Here is a 23567-nt window from a genome sequence, read left to right on the forward strand (position 1 = left end):
TTACCATTGCAACAAAATGAATAAAATATCTAGGAATAAACCTACCTAAGGAGACAAAAGACCTGTATGCAGAAAATTATAAGACACTGATGAAAGAAATTAAAGATGATACAAATAGATGGAGAGATATACCATGTTCCTGGATTAGAAGAATCAACATTGTGAAAATGACTCTACTACCCAAAGCAATCTACAGATTCAATGCAATCCCTATCAAACTACCACTGGCACTTTTCACAGAACTAGAACAAAAAATTTCACAATTTGTATGGAAACACAAAAGACCCCGAATAGCCAAAGCAATCTTGAGAACGAAAAATGGAGCTAGGGGAATCAGGCTCCCTGACTTCAGACTATATTACAAAGCTTCAGTAATCAAGACAGTTTGGTACTGGCACAAAAACAGAAATATAGATCAATGGAACAGGAGAGAAAGCCCAGAGATAAACCCACACACATATGGTCACCTTATCTTTGATAAAGGAGGCAAGCATATACAGTGGAGAAAAGACAGCCTCTTCAATAAGTGGTACTGGGAAAATTGGACAGGTACATGTAAAAGTATGAAATTAGAACACTCCCTGACACCTTGCACAAAAATAAACTCAAAATGGATTAAAGACCTAAGTGTAAGGGCAGACACTATCAAACTCTTAGAGGAAAACATAGGCAGAACACTCTATGACATACATCACAGCAAGATTCTTTTTGACCCAGCTCCCAGAGAAATGGAAATAAGAACACAAATAAACAAATGGGACCTAATGAAACTTAAAAGCTTTTGCACAGCAAAGGAAACCATAAACAAGACCAAAAGACAATCCTCAGAATGGGAGAAAATATTTGCAAATGAAGCAACTGACAAAGGATTAATCTCCAAGATTTACAAGCAGCTCATGCAGCTCAATAACAAAAAAACGAACAACCCAATCCAAAAATGGGCAGAAGACCTAAATAGACATTTCTCCAAAGAAGATATACAGATGGCTTACAGACACATGAAAGAATGCTGAACAATATTAATCATTAGAGAAATGCAAATCAAAACTACAATGAGATATCATCTCACACCGGTCAGAATGGCCATCATCAAAAAATCTAGAAACAATAAATGCTGGAGAGGGTGTGGAGGAAAGGGAACACTCTTGCACTGTTGGTGGGAATGTAAAGTTATACAGCCACTATGAAGAACAGTATGGAGGTTCCTTAAAAAACTACAAATAGAACTACCATACGACCCAGCAATCCCACTACTGGGCATATACCCTGAGAAAACCATAGGTCAAAAAGAGTCATGTACCAAAATGTTCATTGCAGCTCTATTTACAATAGCCAGGACATGGAAGCAACCTAAGTGTCCATCATCGGCTGAATGGATAAAGAAGATGTGGCACATATATACAATGGAATATTACTCAGCCATAAAAAGAAATGAAATGGAGGTATTTGTAATGAGGTGGATGGAGTTAGAGTCTGTCATACAGAGTGAAGTAAGTCAGAAAGAGAAAAACAAATACAGTATGCTAACACATATATACTGAATCTAAGGAAAAAATAAAAAAGGCCATGAAGAACCTAGTGGCAAGAAGGGAATAAAGACACAGACCTACTAGAGAATGGACTTGAGGATATGGGGCGGGGGTGGGGTGAGATGTGACAGGGTAAGAGAGTGTCATGGACATATATACACTACCAAATGTAAAATAGATAACTAGTGGGAAGCAGCCGCATAGCACAGGGAGATCAGCTCGGTGCTTTGTGAACACCTAGAGGGGTGGGATGGGGAGGGTGGGAGGGAGGGAGATGAAAGAGGGAAGAGAAATGGGAACATATTGTATATGTATAACTGATTCACTTTGTTATAAAGCAGAAGGTAACACACCATTGTAAGGCAATTATACTTCAATAAAGATGTTTAAAAAAAAATCTTCCAACAAACAAAAGCCAAGGACCATATGGCTTCACGGGCGAATTCTATCAAACATTTAGAGAAGAGCTAACACCTATCTTTCTCAAACTCTTCCAAAATATAGCAGAGGGTGGAGCACTCCCAAACTCATTCTACGAGGCCACCATCACCCTCATACCAAAACCAGACAAAGATGTCACAAGAAAGAAAACTACAGGCCAATATCACTGATGAACATAGATGAAAAAATCCTCAACAAAATAATAGCAAACAGACTCCAGCAGCACATTAAAAGGATCATACACCATGATCAAGTGGGGTTTATTCCACAATGCAAGGATTCTTCAATATACGCAAATCAAACAACATGATACACCATATTATCAAATTGAAGGAGAAAAACCATATGATCATCTCAATAGATGCAGAGAAAGCTTTCGAAAAAATTTAACACCCATTTATGATAAAAGCCCTGCAGAAAGTATGCATAGAGGGAACTTTCCTCAACATAATAAACGCCATATATGACCAAACCACAGCCAACATCGTCCTCAATGGTGAAAAACTGAAACCATTTACACTAAGATCAGTAACAAGACAAGGTTGTCCACTCTCACCACTATTGTTCAACATAGTTTTGGAACTGTTAGCCACAGCAATCAGAGAAGAAAAAGAAATAAAAGGAATCCAAATCGGAAAAGAAGAAATAAAGCTGTCACTGTTTGCAGATGACATGATACTATACATAGAGTATCCTAAGGATGCTACCGGAAAAGTACTAGGGCTAATCAATGAATCTGGTAAAGTAGCAGGATACAAAATTAATGCACAGAAATCTCTTGCATTCCTATAACACTAATGATGAAAAATCTGAAAGTGAAATTAAGAAACACTCCCATTTACCACTGCAACAAAAAGAATAAAATATCTAGGAATAAACCTACCTAAGGAGACAAAAGGCTTGTATGCAGAAAACTATAAGAAACTGATGAATGAAACTGAAGATGATACAAAGAGATGGAGAGATATACCGTGCACTTGGATTGGAAGAATCAACATTGTGAAAATGACTCTACTACCCAAAGCAATCTACAGATTCAATGCAATCCTTATCAAACTACCACTGCATTTTTCACAGAACTAGAACAAAACATTTCACAATTTGTATGGAAACACAAAAGACTCAGAATAGCCAAAGCAATCTTGAGAACAAAAAATGGAGCTAGAGCAATCAGGCTCCCTGACTTCAGACTATACTATAAAGGTACAGTAACCAAGACAGTATGGTACTGGGACAAAAACAGAAACATAGATCAATGGAATAGGATAGAAAGCCCAGAGATAAACCCACGCACATATGGTCACCTTATCTTTGATAAAGGAGGCAAGCATATAAGTGGAGCAAAGACAGCCTCTTCAATAAGTGGTACTGGGAAAACTGGACAGGTATATGTGAAAGTATGAAACTAGAGCACTCCCTACCACCATACATAAAATTAAGCTCAAAATAGATTAAAGACCTAAATGTAAGGCCAGACACTATCAAACTCTTAGAGCATAGCATAGGTAGAACACTGTATGACATAAATCACAGCAAGATCCTCTTTGACCCAGCTCCTAGAGAAATGGAAATATAAACAAAAATAAACAAATGGTACCTAATGAAACTTAAAAGCTTTTGCACAGCAAAGGAAACCATAAACAAGACCAAAAGACAACCCTCAGAATGGGAGAAAATATTTGCAAGTGAAGCAACTGACAAAGGATTAATCTCCAAAATTTACATGCAGCTCATGCAGATCAATAACAGAAAAACAAACAACCCAATACAAAAATGGGCAGAAGACCTAAATAGACATTTCTCCAAAGAAGATATACAGATTGCCAACAAACACATGAAAGAATGTTCAACATCATTAATCATTAGAGAAATGCAAATCAAAACTACAATGAGATATCATCTCACACCAGTCAGACTGGCCATCATCAAAAAATCTAGAAACAATAAATTCTGGAAATGGTGTGGAGAAAAGGGAACAACCTTGCACTGTTGTTGGGAATGTAAATTGATACAGCCACTATGGAGAACAGTATGGAGTTTCCTTAGAAAAGTAAAAATAGAACTACCATACGACCCAGTAATCCCACTACTGGGCATATACCTTGAGAAAACCATAATTCAAAAAGAGTCATGTACCAAAATGTTCATTGCAGCTCTATTTACAATAGACAGGACATGGAAGCAACCTAAGTGTCCATCATCGGCTGAATGGGTAAAGAAGATGTGGCACATATATACAATGGAATATTACTCAGTCATAAAAGGAAACGAAATGGAGTTATTTGTAGTGAGGTGTATGGAGTTAGAGTCTGTCATACAGAGTGAAGTAAGTCAGAAAGAGAAAAACAAATACAGTATGCTAACACATATATATGGAATCTCAGGAAAAAAAATTTTTGAAGGACCTAGTGGCAAGATGGGAGTAAAGACACAGACCTACTAGAGAATGGACTTGAGGATATGCGGAGGGGGAAGTTTAAGCTGTGACAAAGTGAGAGAGTGGCATGGACATATATACACTACCAAACGTAAAATAGATAACTGGTGGGAAGCAGCCACATAGCACAGGGAGATCAGCTCTGTGCTTTGTGACCACCTAGAGGGGTGGGATAGGGAGGGTGGGCGGGAGAGACATGCAAGAGGGAAGAGATATGTGAACATATGTATATGTATAACTGATTCACTTTGTTATAAAGCAGGAAGTAACACACCATTGTAAAGCAATTATACTCAAAGATGTGGAAAAAAAATTAAAAAATAAGGTCGGTTTTGTCTGATAATTGTATGCCTACACCGGCATTATTTTCATTTGCATTTGCATCGAACTCCTTTTTCTCAACCCTTCACTTTCAGTCTGTGTGTGTCTTTAGTTCTGAAATGAGTCTTTGTAGACAGCATATAAATGGTCTTTTTTTTCTATCCATTCAGCCCCCCCTTGTCTTTTGATTGGGACATGAATCCATTTACATTTTTTGTGATTACTGATAAATGTGTACTTATTTTCTTTTTGTTATCTGTATTCTGGTTGTTTTTGTTGTTATTCTCTACTTTTACTTCTTCTTTTAGCTTCTTCCTGTGCTGTTTGAAGAATTTTCTTAGTGTTATGTTTGGATTAATTTCTTATTGTTTGTTGTGTATCTATTATAGGCTTTTGTTTTGTTGTTATGCTGAGATTCATATATATCTGTCTTGCAATCTGCCTCTATCTATCTATCTATCTATCCATCTATCTATTTATTTTAAACTGATAATCATGTCAGTTTGAACACATTGTAATACCTCTTTATTTTTTTACTTTCCACTACACTTTTTATGCCTAATGAAAACCCTTTAACTTTTCTTGTAAGGCTCATTTATTAGTGATGTAATCTTTTAGGCTTTGTTTATCTGGGAAATATTTTATTTCTCTTTCATTTCTGTATAATGACTTTGTAGTGTAGAGTATCCTTGGTTATAGTTGTTTTCCTTTTAACACTTTAAATATATCATTCCACTCCCTTTGGTCTGCAATGTTTCTGCTGAAAGATATGCTTATCATCTTATGGGAGTTCCCTTGTATATAAAAAGTTGTTTTTATCTTGCTGCTTTTAATATTGTCTTCTTGTCTTCAATTTTGAAATTTTAATTATAATAAATCTTGGAGTGGGTCTCTTCAGGGTGATCTTATTTGGGAATCTCTAGGCTTCCAGGATCTGAATATTTGTTTCCTTCCCCATGTTAGGGAATTTTTCAGTCATTATTTCCTAAAATATATTTTTTGACCTTTTTTATTTATTTTCTCCTTCTGAGACTATTATAATGCTAATGTTAGTCCACTTAATGTTGTCCCATAATTTCCTTAAGCTATCTACTTTATTATTTTTTTCTTCTTTGTGTCGGTTTCCTTGCCTTGTCTTCAACCTTACTGTTGATTCTTCTGCTTTATCTAGTCTGTTATTGGACCTCTCTAGTGTATTTTTCAGTTAAGTTATTATATTAATCTTCTATGACTTCTTCAGGTACTTTCTTACATTTTCCATCTGATTGTTGAAGTTCATGCTGTGTTCATCCATCCTTCTCCCAAAATCAATAAGCATTTTCATGATCATTACTTTGAGCTCTTTAACAGGTAAACTATTTATCTTCATTTAATTAAGATTTTTTCTGAGATCTTATGTTGTTCTTCCATTTGGAACATATAACTTTGCTTCTTTATTTTGCTTGACACTCTGATTTGATTTATATGCATTAGATGAAACAGCCACCTCTCCCAGTCTTGAAGGGTTGACCTTGTGCAGATGAAACTTATTGTTCAAAGCTGCCCTGGCTCATGTTTTTTGTCAAACCTTTGTGACTGTCCAAGCAGCCTATTTTATTTTTAATAATGCCCAGTGGTTGAGGGTGTTTAAGGATTAGTCAGTGTCCCAAAGGATCTCAATCAGCTCCTAGGACCAGGTTGATTTTAAGCCAGACCCTCAGACAGCATATATTAAAGATTACAAATATATGCATTCTTCTTGGACTGCAAGTGTATGTGCCATTGGCCTCCAGAGCAAGGTGATCTGAAAATTTCCCTTGGGCAGCATTCACAATGATTGGGGCTCCAAATGAGTGTATAAGCCCCTTCATGTTATATAGAAATGAGCTGTCATGAATCAGAGGGAGGAAACAAATAAAATATCCCCCAGCCTCCATTCCCTGAAGAAACCTTCATAGCCTCTAGATATGTGCCAAAACTGAAGCTTGGCCCTAGGTTAGAGCTCCAGGATAAGCAAATAGGCCTTGTTCATGGAAAGGCTGGTGGTGTGTTGTAGACTTCTACCTGTGTAAAGTTCTGAAGGTGGTAGCCTGCCTAGACTGTCTCTCACATTGTTCCAGTCCCATGGGACATAGGAAAACAAGCCCCCTGTCCAAAAGAGCAAGTTGATCAAGGGTTATCACCTAAAAACCAGGGTACCAGACATGTACAAGAGCTCTCCTCAGGTATATACTTGTGCTCTTGATTTTGACAGATGAAGAGCACAAAGATAGTGCCTACCCACTGAGGTCTCAGAAAAGTTTTACAGTTAACCCCTAGATGTGTGTTTAATGAGAAGCCTGCCTGTCTGGTTGCAGCTATGATGGTAATGTAATAAGTCTGTTTCACAGGATGACAGAACTGCTGTGTCTGTTGCTTCTTGCTCTGCCCTGGGAGTTGTAGCTCTTTAAGAACTCTGTTTACATTGGTTATAATTTAGAGAGACCTGTGAATGGAAGACCATCTGGCTACAAGAACCAGGCAATCTGGAGGTATCCCCTGGCAGTAGCCTCAAAAATCATGGCACCAGGCAAGTGTATAAGCTCTTTTCTGGAAGATAATGTGAACTGGAGCTAGTTAGAAGAAGAGAACAAAGATTGCATCCATTGACCTCTATTTCCTGAGAGCACCACTGTAGTCCCCTATAAGTGAGTCAGACCAGAAGCCTGCCCCAGAAGCCAAAGATCCTGGACAACTAAATAAACCTCTTTCTCAGAAAGTCTGGCAGTGTGTTACATTCTGTTATCTGTATAGTGCCCTGGGAGTGGTAGTCTGACAAGAACTATCTTTTAAATTGTTACAGTACCATGGGACCCAAAATATAAGCCAACCTGTGCTGGCTCCAGATCTAGTTGATCAAGGAGCATCATGTGGGTGGCTGCCACAAAAACCAGGTCACCTGACATGTGTTAAAATTCTGCCCTGGGGGTTATTGGCATTCTGGAGCACAGCAAAGAGAGCATAAAGATGGTACCCACTGGCTGGCTTGAGGCAGAGGGGGAGTGCAAAATGGTATCCACTGAAAAGAAAAAAGAAAAAGAAATAAACAAAGTAAAAAGAGTAAAAGGACAGAAGTTTTTAAAAGTAAAAATGAAAAGAAAAAAGAAAGAAAGAAAAAAATTTAAATGGTGCCTGCCAACTTTAGCAGGGCATAGGGAAAGCAGAGAATATGGTGTTTTTCAGCTGGAACATAAATATAGTACCCTCTAGAAATGAAAAATAAGGAAAGAAGATTGTGTTCACTTGCTTTAGCAAGGCTGAGGGAGAGCAGGAAAAGGGTGCCCACTAGCCTCTGTCCCAGAAACCCTTGACCCACAGACAAAAGTTTTAAAATTAACAAATGAGTCTTTTCCAAAAAATGTCTGGGTGCTCTTCAAAGGTCTGCATCTGCACTAGGCCCTGGGGCAAGACTGCATGCAAGCACTTTAGGAGCTGTTTCTCATTTCACCACAGCCCTCTTGTTCTCATGAGCACAAGGCCCATTTGTTTTGAAAGCCAGATATCATGTGGGCTCTTCTCTCAGGTGCTAGTCTTAATAGTCAATGTGAGATACAATCTTTCTCTTTTCTGGGAGAAGTTTGGGTTTTGTGGGCCACTGTGTGTGGGGTTTATGAAGAAATCATGACTCAGTCTTTCCTGCTCACTTCAATGTAGTTTCCCTCTCATTTTCCCATTGTGAATGGGTTGATTCATCACTTATTCTTTTTTAGGGAAAACTATTACATATATAGCTATAGATTTGGTGAGTCTGTGGGAGGAGAGGCATTCAGGGTCTTCTTATGAAAACATATTAACGTTGGTATTTATCATTAACAATTTCCCTCTTCCCTGCTCCTAATGCATCCCATTAATTTTGGCATGTTGTATTTCCATTTCCCCATATCTCAGGATATTTTAAAATTTCTCTTTTGATTTTTTCTTTGACCCATTGTTTCTTCACAGCATGCTGTTTTATATCTATGTTTGTGAAATTTTAGTTTGCTTCTTGTAATTAATTTCTAGTTTATACCATCATGGTCAGAATGATGCTTGATATGATTTCAGTCTTCTTAAATTCGTTAAGACTTGTTTGTGGAGTGATGTTAGCAACATGGCAAATGTAATGTTACCTTTATCTCTCCCCCAATTCAAACAGTAAAACCTCCACAATGCAGTCCAACACACCAGGACACTGGATAATTCCACATCTCTGCACGTCTAAAGGTGGGTGTGCTGGAACACAAAGAGGAGGTGGAGCCAGGGGAATAGCAAAGGCAGTGTGCCTGCAAACCTGGGATTCTGGCTGCAGCACCTGAGCCAAGAGATCAAGATAATCTGGTAGTAGATTTGTCCATTAACAAATGAAGGGATAAAGAAGATATTGTATACATATACAGTGGAACACTGCTCAGACATAAAAAAAATAAAATTTTGCCATTTGTAGCAACATGAATGGACTTGGAGGGTATTATGCTTAGTGAAATAAGTTGCACAGAGAAGGACAAATAGTGTATGATATCACTTATATGTGGAATCTAAAAAATATAACAAACTAGTGAATAAAACAAAAAAGAAGCAGACTCATAGATATAGATAACAAACTAGTGGTTATCAGTAGGGAGAGGGAAGGGGGAAGGCAATATAAGTGGAGGGGATTAAGAAGTACAAATTATTAGGTATAAAATAAGCCACAAGGATATATTGTACAACAGTGAATATAGCCAATTTTTAAAACAACTATAAATGTAATATAACCTTTAAAATTGTTGAATTACTGTACTGTATACTTGAAAATTATATGATACTGCACAGCAACTATAATTCAATTTTAGAAAAAGGGCAGAGGAGCTGAATAGACATTTTTCCAAAGAAGACATACAGATGGCCAACAAGCACATGAAAAGATTTTCAACATCACTAAGTATTAGGGAAATATAAATCAAAGCCACAATGAGATATCACCTCATGCCTCTTAGAATGGCTATTATCCAAAAGGAAAGGAATAACAAGTGTTGGTGCATATGTGGAAAAAAATGAACCCTCATACACTGTTGATGGGAATGTAAATTGGTCCAGGACTATGGAAGACAATACAGAGATTCCTCAAAAAATTAAGACTAGAACTACCATATGATCCAGCTATCCCAATTCTTGATATTTATCCAAAGAATACAGAAACACTTATTTGAAGAGATATATTTCACCCCTATGTTTATTGCAACATTACTTAGAATAACCAAGATATAAAACCCACACATGTCCATCAATGATGAATGGACAAAGAGGTCATACATATTGAATACTGCCATAAAATGATGAAATATTGAGATATAAAACAACATGGATTGACCTTGAAGGTATTATAGTAAGTGAAATAAGTCAGATGCAGAAAAACAAATAAAGTATGACTTCACTGAATTGTGGGACATAAAAATCAAACAAACAAGCAAAAAGCAAAATAAATGAACAAACCAAACCAAAGAAAAACAAACACATAAAGAAAGGGGAGGGGGAAATTGGTTAAAAAAAATGTATGGTGACTGATGGAAACTAAATTTTTGGTGGTGAGTATGCCGTATGAAATATAGAGGTGGAAATATAATATTGTACATATGAAACATATAATATTACAAATCAATGACACGTCAATAAAAATTAATTTGAAAAATTGTAAACAGATTTGTTTTGTGTCCTAACATATGTTTTATCCTGAAAAATGCTTCATGTGCACATGAGAAGCGTGTGTATTCTATTGATTTTAGATGGGATGTTCTGTATATACCTGTTAAAGTTTCATGATTTAACATGTTGTTCAAGGCCAATATTTCCTTATTGATTTTCTGTCTGGATGATCTATATGCTGATGTACATGGGGTATTAAAGTCCTCTACTATTACTTTATTGCTGTCTATATCTCTTTCTTTAATATTTGCACTATGTATTTAGGTACTTCTATATTGTGTACATAAATATTCACAAAGGTTATCCTCTCGCTGGATTGACCCTTATATCATTATATAATAACCTTCATTGTCTCTTCTTCCAGTCTTTATATTAAAGTGTACTTTGAGTGATGTAAGTATGGCTTCCCATCTTTCTTTTTGTTACCATTTGCATGGAATATATTTTTCCAATACTTCACTTTCAGTCTGTGTATTTGTCCGTACATCTGAAGTGAGTCTCTTGTAGGCAGCATATAGGTAAGTCTTATATATATATTTTTAACATCTTTATTAGAGTATAATTGCTTTACAATGGTGTGTTAGTTTCTGCTTTATAGCAAAGTGAATCAGTTATACATATACATATGTTCCCATATCTCTTCCCTCTTGCGTCTCCCTCCCTCCCACACTCCCTATACCACCCCTCTAGGTGGTCACAAAGCACCGAGCTGATCTCCCTGTGCTATGTGGCTGCTTCCCACTAGTTATTTATTTAAAGTTTGGTAGTGTATATATGTCCATGCCACTCTCTCACATTGTCACAGCTTACCCTTCCCCCTCCCCATATCCTCAAGTCCATGCACTAGTAGGTCTGTGGCTTTATTCCCGTCTAGCCCCTAGTTTCCTCATGACCATTATTTTCTTCTCAGATTCCATATATATGTGTTATCATACGGTATGTGTTTTTCAGACTTACTTCACTCTGTATGACAGACTCTAGGTCCATCCACTGCACTATAAATAACTCAATTTCGTTTCATTTTATGGCTGAGTAATATGCCATTGTATATATGTGAAATATCTTTTTTTTAGTTTCATTTTATTTATTTTTTTAACATCTTTATTGGAGTATAATTGCTTTACAATGGTGTGTTAGTTTCTGCTTTATAACAAAGTGAATCAGTTATACATATTCATATGATCCCATATCTCTTCCCTCCTGCATCTCCCTCCTTTCCACCCTCCCCGTTTCACGCCTCAGGTGGTCACAAAGCACCGAACTGATCTCCCTGTGCTATGTGGTTGCTTCCACTAGCTATCTATTTTATGTTTGGTAGTGTATATATGTCCATGCCACTCTCTAACCTTGTCCCAGCTTACACTTCCCCCTCCCCATAACCTCAAGTCCATTCTCTAGTAGGTCTGTGTCTTTATTCCCTTCTTGCCACTAGGTTCTTCATGATCTCTTTTTCCCCCTTAGATTCCATATAAATGTGTTAGCATACTGTGTCTGTTTTTCTCTTTCTGACTTACTTCACTCTGTATGACAGACTCTAACTCAATCCACCTCACTAGAAATAACTCCATTTCATTTCTTTTTATGGCTGAGTAATATTCCATTGTATATCTGTGCCACATCTTCTTTATCCATTCATCTGATGATGGACACTTAGGTTGCTTCCATGTCCTGTCTATTGTAAATAGAGCTGCAATGAATATTTTGGTACATAACTCTTTTTGATTTATGGTTTTCTCAGGGTATATGCCCAGTACTGGGATGGCTGGGTCGTATGGTAGTTCTATTTTTAGTTTTTTAAGGAACCTCCATACTGTTCTCCATTGTGGATATATCAATTTACATTGCCACCAACAAGGCAAGAGTGTTCCCTTTTCTCCACACCCTCTCCAGCATTTATTGTTTCTAGATTTTTTGATGATGGCCAGTCTGACCAGTGTGAGATGATATCTCATTGTAGTTTTGATTTGCATTTCTCTAATGATTAATGATGTTGAGCATTCTTTCATGTGTTTGTTGGCAATCTGTATACCTTCTTTGGAGAAATGTCTATTTAGGTCTTCTGCCCATTTTTGGATTGGGTTTTTTGTTTTTTTATTATTGAGCTGCATGAGCTGCTTGTAAATTTTGGAGATTAATCCTTTTTCAGTTGCTTCATTTTCAAATATTTTCTTCCATTCTGAGGGTTGTCTTTTGGTCTTGTTTATGGTTTCCTTTGCTGCGCAAAAACTTTTAAGTTTCATTAGGTCCCATTTATTTATTTTTGTTTTTATTTCCATTTCACTAGGAGGTGAGACAAAAAGGACCTTGCTGTGATTTATGTCTGGCCTTACATTTACATCTTTAATCCATTTTGAGTTTTTTTCTGTGCATGGTGTTAGGGAGTGTTCTAATTTCATGCTTTTACATGTATCTGTCCAGTTTTCCCAGCACCACTTATTGAAGAAGCTGTCTTTTAACCACTATATATTCTTGCCTCCTCTATCAAAGATAAGGTGACCATATGTGCGTGTGTTTATCTCTGGGCTTTCTATCCTGTTCCATTGATCTATATTTCTGTTTTTGTGCCGGTATAATATTGTCTTGATTACCATAGCTTTGTAGTATAGTCTGAAGTCATTGAGCCTGATTCCCCCAGCTCCATTTTTATTTCTCAAGTTTGCTTTGGCTATTCGGGGTCTTTGGTGTTTCCATACAAAATGTGAAAATTTTGTTCTAGTTTTCTGATAAATGCCAGTGGTAGTTTGATAGAAATTACTTTGAATCTATAAATGGCTTTGCGTAGTATTGTCATTTTCACAATGTTGATTTTTCCAATCCAAGAACATGGTATATCTCCCCATCTATTTGTGTCATCTTTAATTTCTTTCAACAGTGTCTTATAATTATCTACATACAGGTCTTTCATCTCCTTAGGTAGGTTTATTCCTAGATATTTTATTCTTTTTGTTGCTATGGTAAACGGGAGTGTTTTCTTAATTTCAATTTCAGATTTTTCATCATTAGTGTATAGAAATGCAAGAGATTTCTGTGCATTAATTTTGTAACCTGCTACTTTACCAAATTCATTGATTAGCTCTAGGAGTTTTCTGGTAGCATCCTTAGGATACTCTATGTATAGTATTATGTCATGTGCAAACAGTGACAGCTTTACTTCTTTTCCGATTTGGATTCCTTTTATTTCTTTTTCTTCTCTGATTGCTGTGGCTAACACTTCCAAAACTTTGTTGAATAATAGTGGTGAGAGTGGGCAACCTTGTCTTGTTCCTGATCTTAGTGGAAATGGTTTCAGTTTTTCACCATTGAGGACGATGTTGGCTTTGGGTTTGTCATACATGGCCTTTATTATGTTGAGGAAAGTTCCCTCTATGCCTACTTTCTGCAGGGCTTTTATCATAAATGGGTGTTGAATTTTTTCGAAAACTTTCTCTGCATGTATTGAGCTGATCATATGGTTTTTCTCCTTCAATTTGTTAATATTGTGTATCACGTTGATTGATTTACGTATACTGAAGAATCTTTGGATTCCTGGGATAAACCCCACTTGATCATGCTGTTTGATCCTTTTAATGTGCTGTTGGAGTCTGTTTGCTAGTATTTTGTTGAGGATTTTTGCATCTCTGTTCATCAGTGATATTGGCCTGTAGATTTCTTTATTTGTGACATCTTTGTCTAGTTTTGGTATCAGGGTGATGATAGCTTCGTAGAATGAGTTGGGGAGTGTTCCTCCCTCTGCAATATTATGGAAGAGTTTGAGAAGGATAGGTGTTAGCTCTTCTCTAAATGTTTGATAGAATTCGCCTGTGAAGCCATCTGGTCCTGGGCTTTTGTTTGTTGGAAGATTTTTAATCACAGTTTCAATTTCCGTGCTTGTGATTGGCCTGTTCATATTTTCTATTTCTTCCTGGTTCAGTCTCGGCAGGTTGTGCATTTCTAAGAATCTGTCTTTTACTTCCAGGTTGTCCATTTTATTGGCATAGTGTTGCTTGTAGTAATCTCTCATGATCGTTTGTCTTTCTGCAGTGTCAGTGTTTACTTCTCCTTTTTCATTTCTAATTCTATTGATTTGAGTCTTCTCCCTATTTCTCTTGATGAGTCTGGCTAATGGTTTATCAATTTTGTTTATCTTCGCATAGAACCAGCTTTTAGTTTTATTGCTCTTTGCTACTCTCTCCTTTATTTCTTTTTCATTTATGTCTGATCTGATCTTTATGATTTCTTTCCTTCTGCTAGCTTTGGGGTTTTTTTGTTTTTCTTTATCTAATTGCTTTAGGTGCAAGGTTAGGTTGTTTATGCGAGATGTTTCCTGTTTCTTGAGGTAGGCTTGTATTGTTATAAACTTCCCACTTAGAACTGCTTTTGCTGCATCCCGTAGGTTTTGGGTCGTCGTGTCTCCATTGTCATTTGTTTCTAGGTATTTTTTTTTAAACATCTTTATTGAAGTATAATTGCCTTACAATGGTGTGTTAGCTTCTGCTTTATAACAAAGTGAATCAGTTATACATATACAATATGTTCCCATTTCTCTTCCCTCTTGCATCTCCCTCCCTCCCACCCTCCGATCCCACCCCTCTAGGTGGTCACAAACCACTGAGCTGATCTCCCTGTGCTATTCGGCTGCTTCCCACTAGTTATCTATTTTACATTTGGTAGTGTATATATGTCCATGACACTCTCTTACCCTGTCACATCTCACCCCACCCCCTCCCCATATCCTCAAGTCCATTCTCTAGTAGGTCTGTGTCTTTATTCCCTTCTTGCCACTAGGTTCTTCATGGCCTTTTTTTTTTCCCTTAGATTCCGTATATATGTGTTAGCATACTGTATTTGTTTTTCTCTTTCTGACTTACTTCACTCTGTATGACAGACTCTAACTCCATCCACCTCATTACAAATACCTCCATTTCATTTCTTTTTATGGCTGAGTAATATTCCATTGTATATATGTGCCACATCTTCTTTATCCATTCATCTGTCGATGGACATTTAGGTTGCTTCCATGTCCTGGCTATTGTAAATAGAGCTGCAATGAACATTTTGGTACATGACTCTTTTTGACCTATGGTTTTCTCAGGGTATATGCCCAGTAGTGGGATTGCTGGGTCGTATGGTAGTTCTATTTGTAGTTTTTTAAGGAACCTCCATACTGTTCTTCATAGTGGCTGTATAACTTTACATTCCCACCAACAGTGCAAGAGTGTTCCCTTTTCTCCACAGCCTCATCAGCATTTATTGTTTCTAGATTTTTTGATGATGGCCATTCTGACCGGTGTGAGATGATATCTCATTGTAGTTTTGATTTGCATTTCTCTAATGATTAATGATGTTGAGCATTCTTTCATGTGTCTGTAGGCCATCTGTATATCTTCTTTGGAGAAATGTCTATTTAGGTCTTCTGCCCATTTTTGGATTGGGTTGTTCGTTTTTTTGTTATTGAGCTGCATGAGCTGCTTGTAAATCTTGGAGATTAATCCTTTGTCAGTTGCTTCATTTGCAAATATTTTCTCCCATTCTAAGGGTTGTCTTTTGGTCTTGTTTATGGTTTCCTTTGCTGTGCAAAAGCTTTTAAGTTTCATTAGGTCCCATTTGTTTATTTTTGTTCTTATTTCCATTTCTCTGGGAGCTGGGTCAAAAAGAATCTTGCTGTGATGTATGTCATAGAGTGTTCTGCCTATGTTTTCCTCTAAGAGTTTGATAGTGTCTGCCCTTACACTTAGGTCTTTAATCCATTTTGAGTTTATTTTTGTGCATGGTGTCAGGGAGTGTTCTAATTTCATACTTTTACATGTACCTGTCCAATTTTCCCAGCACCACTTATTGAAGAGGCTGTCTTTTCTCCACTGTATATGCTTGCCTCCTTTATCAAAGATAAGGTGACCATATGTGTGTGGGTTTATCTCTGGGCTTTCTCTCCTGTTCCATTGATCTATATTTCTGTTTTTGTGCCAGTACCAAACTGTCTTGATTACTGAAGCTTTGTAATATAGTCTGAAGTCAGGGAGCCTGATTCCCCCAGCTCCATTTTTCGTTCTCAAGATTCCATTGGCTATTCGGTGTTTTGTGTTTCCATACAAATTGTGAAATTTTTTGTTCTAGTTCTGTGAAAAATGCCAGTGGTAGTTTGATAGGGATTGCATTGAATCTGTAGATTGCTTTGGGTAGTAGAGTCATTTTAACAATGTTGATTCTTCCAATCCAAGAACATGGTATATCTCTCCATCTATTTGTATCGTCTTTAATTTCTTTCATCAGTGTCTTATAATTTTCTGCATACAGGCCTTTGTCTCCTTAGGTAGGTTTATTCCTAGATATTTTATTCTTTTTGTTGCAATGGTAAACGGGAGTGTTTTCTTAATTTCACTTTCAGATTTCTCGTCATCTAAAGTGGGTCTCTTGTAGACAGCATATATATGGGTCTTGTTTTTGTATACATTCAGCCAGCCTGTGTCTTTTGGTGGGAGCATTTAATCCATTTACATTCAAGGTAATTATCGATATGTATGTTCCTATTCCCATTTTCTTAAATGTTTTGGGTTTGTTATTGTAGGTGTTTTCCTTCTCTTGTGTTTCTTGCCTAGAGAAGTTCCTTTAGCATTTGTTGTAAAGCTGGTTTGGTGGTGCTGAACTCTCTCAGCTTTTGCTTGTCTGTAAAGGTTTTAATTTCTCCATCATATCTGAATGAGATCCTTGCTGGGTAGAGTAATCTTGGTTGTAGCTTTTTCTCCTTCATCACTTTAAGTATATCCTGCCACTCCCTTCTGGCTTGCAGAGTTTCTGCTGAAAGATCAGATGTAAACCTTATGGGGATTCCCTTGTGTGTTATTTGTTGATTTTCCCTTGCTGCCTTTAATATGTTTTCCTTATATTTAATTTTTGACAGTTTGATTAATATGTGTCTTGGCGTGTTTCTCCTTGGGTTTATCCTGTATGGGACTCTCTGTGCTTCCAGGACTTGATTAACTATTTCCTTTCCCATATTAGGGAAGTTTTCAACTATAATCTCTTCAAATATTTTCTCAGTCCCTTTCTTTTACTCTTCTTCTTCTGGGACCCCTATAATTCGAATGTTCGTGCGTTTAATGTTGTCCCAGAGGTCTCTGAGACTGTCCTCAGTTCTTTTCATTCTTTTTCCTTTATCCTGCTCTGCAGTAGTTATTTCCACCATTTTATCTTCCAGGTCACTTATCCGTTCTTCTGCCTCAGTTATTCTGCTATTGATCCCATCTAGAGTATTTTTAATTTCATTTATTGTGTTTTTCATCATTGCTTGGTTCCTCTTTAGTTCTTCTACGTCCTTGTTAAATGTTTCTTGCATTTTGTCTATTCTATTTCCAAGATTTTGGATCATCCTTACTATCAGTATTCTGAATTCTTTTTCAGGTAGACTACCTATTTCCTCTTCATTTGTTAAATCTGGTGTCTTTTGACCCTGCTCCTTCATCTGCTGTGTGTTTTTCTGTCGTCTCATTTTGCTTATCTTACTGTGTTTGGGGTCTCCTTTTCACAGGCTGCAGGTTCGTAGTTCCCGTTGTTTTTGGTATCTGTCCCCAGTGGCTAAGGTTGGTTCAGTGGGTTGTGTAGGCTTCCTGGTGGAGGGAAGTAGTGACTGAGTTCTGGTGGATGAGGCTGGATCTTGTCTTTCTGGTGGGCACGTCCACGTCTGGTGGTGTATTTTGGGGTGTCTGTGGCCTTATTATGATTTTAGGCAGCCTCTCTGCTAATGGATGGGGCTGTGTTCCTGTCTTGCTAGTTGTTTGGCATAGGGTGTTCAGCATTGTACCTTGCTGGTCATTGAGTGATGCTGGGTCTTGATGTTGAGATGGAGACCTCTGAGAGATTTTCGTCGTTTGGTATTATGTGGAGCTGGGAGGTGTCTTGTGGGCCTGTGTCCTGAAGTTGGCTCTCTCACCTCAGAGGTATGGCCCTGATGCCTGGCTGGAGCACCAAGAGCCTTTCGTCCACACGGCTCAAAGTAAAAGGGAGAAAAAATAGAAAGAAAGAAAGAAAGAAAGAGGCTATAATATAGTGAAGTAAAATAAAGCTATTATAAAGCAAAGCTATACAGACAAAATCTCACCCAGAAGCATATACATATACAATCACAAAAAAAAAGGAAAAGGGGAAAAATTAATATATCCTGCTCCCAAAGTCCACCTCCTGAATTTGGGATGATTCGTTGTCTATTCAGGTATTCAACAGATGCAGGCACATCAAGTTGTTTGTGGAGTTTTAATCCGCTGCTTCTGAGGCTGCTGGGAGAGATTTCCCCTTCTCTTCTCTGTTCGCACAGCTCCTGGGGATCAGCTTTGGATTTAGACCCGCCTCTGCGTGTAGGTCGCCTGAGGGCGCCTATTCCCCACCCAGACAGGACGGGGTTAAAGGAGCAGCTGCTTTGGGGGCTCTGGCTCACTCAGGCCGGGGCGAGGGAGGGGCACGGAGGCGGGGCAATCCTGCGGCATCAGAGGCCGGCGTTACGTTGCACCAGCCTGAGGCGCACAGTGCCTTCCCCCGGGGAAGTTGTCCCTGGCTCACGGGACCCTGGCAGTGGCGGGCTGCACAGGCTCCCGGGAGGGGCGGTGTGGAGAGTGACCTGTGCCCGCACACAGGATTTTTGGAGGTGGCAGCAGCAGCCCCAGCGTCTCATGCCCGTCTCTGGGGTCCACGCTGATAGCCGCGGCTCGCGCCAGTCTCTGGAGTTCATTTAGGCGGCGCTCTGAATCCCCTCTCCTTGCGTGCCGCGAAACAAAGAGGCACGAAAAAGTCTCTTGCCTCTTCGGCAGCTGCAGACTTTTTCCCGGTCTCCCTCCCAGCCAGCTGTGGTGTGCTAACCCCTTCAGGCCGTTTTCACGCCACCAACCCCAGTCCTCTCCCTGCGATCCGACCAAAGCTGAGCGCCAGATCCCAGCCCCGCCCGCCCCGGCGGGGGAGCAGAGAAGCCTCTCGGGCTGCGGAGCGCTGCTCGGCGCCGAGCCTCTGTGTGGGAGTCGCTCCATTTTTTCCTCTGCGCCCCTGTTGCTGTGGGGTCCGCGCTGATAGCCACGGCTCGCGCCCGTCTCTGGAGCTCGTTTAGGCGGTGCTCTGAATCCCCTCTCCTCCCGCACCAGGAAACAAAGAGGGAAGAAAAACTCTCTTGCCTCTTCGGCAGCTGCAGACATTTTCCCGGACTCCCTCCCGGCTAGCTGTGGTGCACTAACCCCTTCAGGCTGTGCTAACGCCGCCAACCCCAGTCCTCTCCCTGCGAACTGACCAAAGCCCGAGCCTCAGCTCCCAGCCCCCACCCGCCCTGGCGGCAGAGCAGACAAGCCTCTCGGGCTGGTGAGTGCTACTCGGCACCGATCCTCCGTGCGGGAATCTCTCCGCTTTGCCCTCCGCACCCCTGTGGCTGCGCTCTCCTCCGTGGCTCCGAAGCTTCCCCCCTCTGCCACCTGCAGTCTCTGCCCACGAAGGGGCTTCCTAGTGCGTGGAAATCTTTCTTCCTTCACAACTCCCTCCCACTGGTGCAGATGCCATCCCTATTCTTTTGTCTTTGTTATTTCTTTTTTATTTTGCCCTACCCAAGTACCGGGGGAGTTTCTTGCCTTTTGGGAGGTCTGACGTTTTCTGCCAGCGTTCAGTGGGTGTTCTGTAGGAGCAGTTCCACGTGTAGATGTATTTCTACTGTATCTGTGGGAAGGAAGGTGATCTCCGCGTCTTACTCTTCCGCCATCTTCTCTCCTCCTGTTTCTAGGTATTTTTGATTTCCCCTTTGATTTCTTCAGTGATCACTTCGTTATTAAGTAGTGTATTGTGTAGCCTCCATGTGTTTGTATTTTTTACAGATCTTTTCCTGTAATTGATATCTAGTCTCATAGCATTGTGGTCGGAAAACATACTTGATACGATTTCAATTTTCTTAAATTTACGAAGGCTTGATTTGTGACCCAAGATATGATCTATCCTGGAGAATGTTCCATGAGCACTTGAGAAAAATGTGTATTCTGTTGTTTTTGGGTGGAATGTCCTATAAATATCAATTAAGTCCATCTTGTTTAATGTATCATTTAAAGCTTGTGTTTCCTTATTTATTTTCATTTTGGATGATCTGTCCATTGGTGAAAGTGGGGTGTTAAAGTCCCCTACTATGATTGTGTTGCTGTCGATTTCCCCTTTTATGGCTGTTAGTATTTGCCTTATGTATTGAGGTGCTCCTATGTTGGGTGCATAAATGTTTACAATTGTTATACCTTCCTCTTGGATCCATCTCTTGATCATTATATAGTGTCCTTCTTTGTCTCTTGTAATAGTCTTTATTTTAAAGTCTATTTTGTCTGATATGAGAATTGCTACTCCAGCTTTCTATTGATTTCCATTTGCATGGAATATCTTTTTCCATCCCCTCACTTTCAGTCTATATGTGTCTCTAGGTCTGAAGTGGGTCTCTTGTAGACCGCATATATATGGGTCTTGTTTTTGTATCCATTCAGCCAGCCTGTGTCTTTTGGTGGGAGCATTTAATCCATTTACATTTAAGGTAATTATCGATATGTATGTTCCTATTCCCATTTTCTTAAATGTTTTGGGTTTGTCATTGTAGGTGTTTTCCTTCTCTTGTGTTTCTTGCCTAGAGAAGTTCTTTTAGCATTTGTTGTAAAGCTGGTTTGGTGGTGCTGAACTCTCTCAGCTTTTGCTTGTCTGTAAAGGTTTTAATTTCTCCATCAAATCTGAATGAGATCCTTGCTGGGTAGAGTAATCTTTTTTGTAGATTTTTCTCCTTCATCACTTTAAGTATATCCTGCCACTCCCTTCTGGCTTGCAGAGTTTCTGCTGAAAGGTCAGCTGTTAACCTTATGGGGATTCCCTTGTGTGTTATTTGTTGTTTTTCCGTTGCTGCTTTTAATCTGTTTTCTTTATATTTAATAGTTCATAGTTTGATTAATATGTGTCTTGGCGTGTTTCTCCTTGGATTTATACTGTATGGTACTCTCTGTGCTTCCAGGACTTGATTAACTATTTCCTTTCCCATATTAGGGAAGTTTTCAACTATAGTCTCTTCAAATATTTTCTCAGTCCCTTTCTTTTTCTTTTCTTCTAGGACCCCTATAATTCGAATGTTGGTGTGTTTAATGTTGTCCCAGAGTTCTCTGAGACTGTCCTCAGTTCTTTTCATTCTTTTTTCTTTATTCTGCTCTGCAGTAGTTATTTCCACTATTTTATCTTCCAGGTCACTTATCCGTTCTTCTGCCTCAGTTATTCTGCTATTGATCCCTTCTAGAGTATGTTTAATTTCATTTATTGTGTTGTTCATCATTGCTTGTTTCCGCTTTAGTTCTTCTACGTCCTTGTTAAATGTTTCTTGCATTTTGTCTATTCTATTTCCAAGATTTCGGATCATCTTTACTATCATTATTCTGAATTCTTTTTCAGGTAGACTACCTATTTCCTCTTCATTTGTTAGGTCTGGTGTGTTTTGAACCTGCTCCTTCATCTGCTGTGTGATTTTCTGTCTTCTCATTTTGCTTATCCTACTGTGTTTGGGGTCTCCTTTTCACAGGCTGCAGGTTCGTAATTCCCGTTGTTTTTGGTATCTGTCCCCAGTGGCTAAGGTTGGTTCAGTGGGTTGTGTAGGCTTCCTGGTGGAGGGAACTAGTGCCTGTGTTCTGGTGGATGAGGCTGGATCTTGTCTTTCTGGTGGGCACGTCCACGTCTGGTGGTGTGTTTTGAGGTGTCTGTGGCCTTATTATGATTTTAGGCAGCCTCTCTGCTAATGGATGGGGCTGTGTTCCTGTCTTGCTAGTTGTTTGGCATAGGGTGTCCAGCACTGTAGCTTTCTGGTCGTTGAGTGAAGCTGGGTCTTGATGTTGAGATGGAGATCTCGAGAGATTTTCGTCGTTTGGTATTACATGGAGCTGGGAGGTCTCTTGTGGACCAGGGTCCTGAAGTTGGCTCTCCCACCTCAGAGGCACAGCCCTGATGCCTGGCTGGAGCACCAAGAGCCTTTCATCCACATGGCTCAGAATAAAAGGGAGAAAAAATTGAAAGAAAGAAATAAGGAGGATAAAATAAAATAAAGCTATTATAATAAAAAATAAGAAAAAAATTAGAAAAAATTTATTAAGAATTTTTTTTTAATTTTTTAAAATAAATTTATTAATTTTTATAATAAAAAATAAGAAAAAAATATTACAAAAAAGTTTTTTTATTTTTTAAAATAAAAAATAGAAAAAACTTATTAAGAAAAAAATTTTTAATTTTTAAAAATAGAAAATAATGGAAAAATTATTAAGAAAACATTTATTAAATAAAAAAAAAATTTAAGTAAAAAAAAAAAAGACAGACCGAACCCTAGGACAAAAGGTGAAAGCAAAGCTATACAGTCAAAATCTCACTTAGAAGCATACATATATACACTCACAAAGAAAGGAAAAGGGGAAAAATTAATATATCCTGCTCCCAAACTCTACTTCCTGAATTTGGGATGATTCGTTGTCTATTCAGGTATTCAACAGATGCAGGTACATCAAGTTGTTTGTGGAACTTTCATCTGCTGCTTCTGAGGCTGCTGGGAGAAATTTCCCTTTCTCTTCTTTGTTCGTACAGCTCCCGGGGTTCAGCTTTGGATTTGGACCCGCCTCTGCGTGTAGGTCGCCTGAGGGCGCCTGTTCTTCGCTTACACAGGACGGGGTTAAAGGAGCAGCTGCTTCTGGGGCTCTGGCTCACTCAGGCGGGTGGGAGGGAGGGGTACGGATGTGGGGCAAGCCTGCGGCGGCAGAGGCTGGCGTGACGTTGCAGCAGCCTGAGGCGCACCGTGTGTTCTCCCGGGGAAGTTGTCCCTGGATCACGGGACCCTGGCAGTGGCGGGCTGCACAGGCTCCCGGGAGAGGTGGTGTGGATAGTGACCTGTGCTCGCACACAGGCTTCTTGGTGGCAGCAGCAGCATCCTTAGCGTCTCATGCCCGTCTCTGGGGTTCGCACTGATAGCCGCAGCTCGCGCCTGTCTCTGGAGCTCCTTTAAGCTGTGCTCTGAATCCCTTCTCCTTGTGCACCGTGAAACAAAGAGGCAAGAAAAAGTCTCTTGCCTCTTCGGCAACTGCAGACTTTTTCCCGGACTCCCTCCCGGCTAGCTGTGGTGGGATAACCCCTTCAGGCTGTGTTCATGCAGCCAACCCCAGTCCTCTCCCTGCGAT

This window comes from Eschrichtius robustus, chromosome X, assembly GCF_028021215.1.
Source record: "Eschrichtius robustus isolate mEscRob2 chromosome X, mEscRob2.pri, whole genome shotgun sequence".
In the NCBI taxonomy this organism is placed as follows: domain Eukaryota; kingdom Metazoa; phylum Chordata; class Mammalia; order Artiodactyla; family Eschrichtiidae; genus Eschrichtius; species Eschrichtius robustus.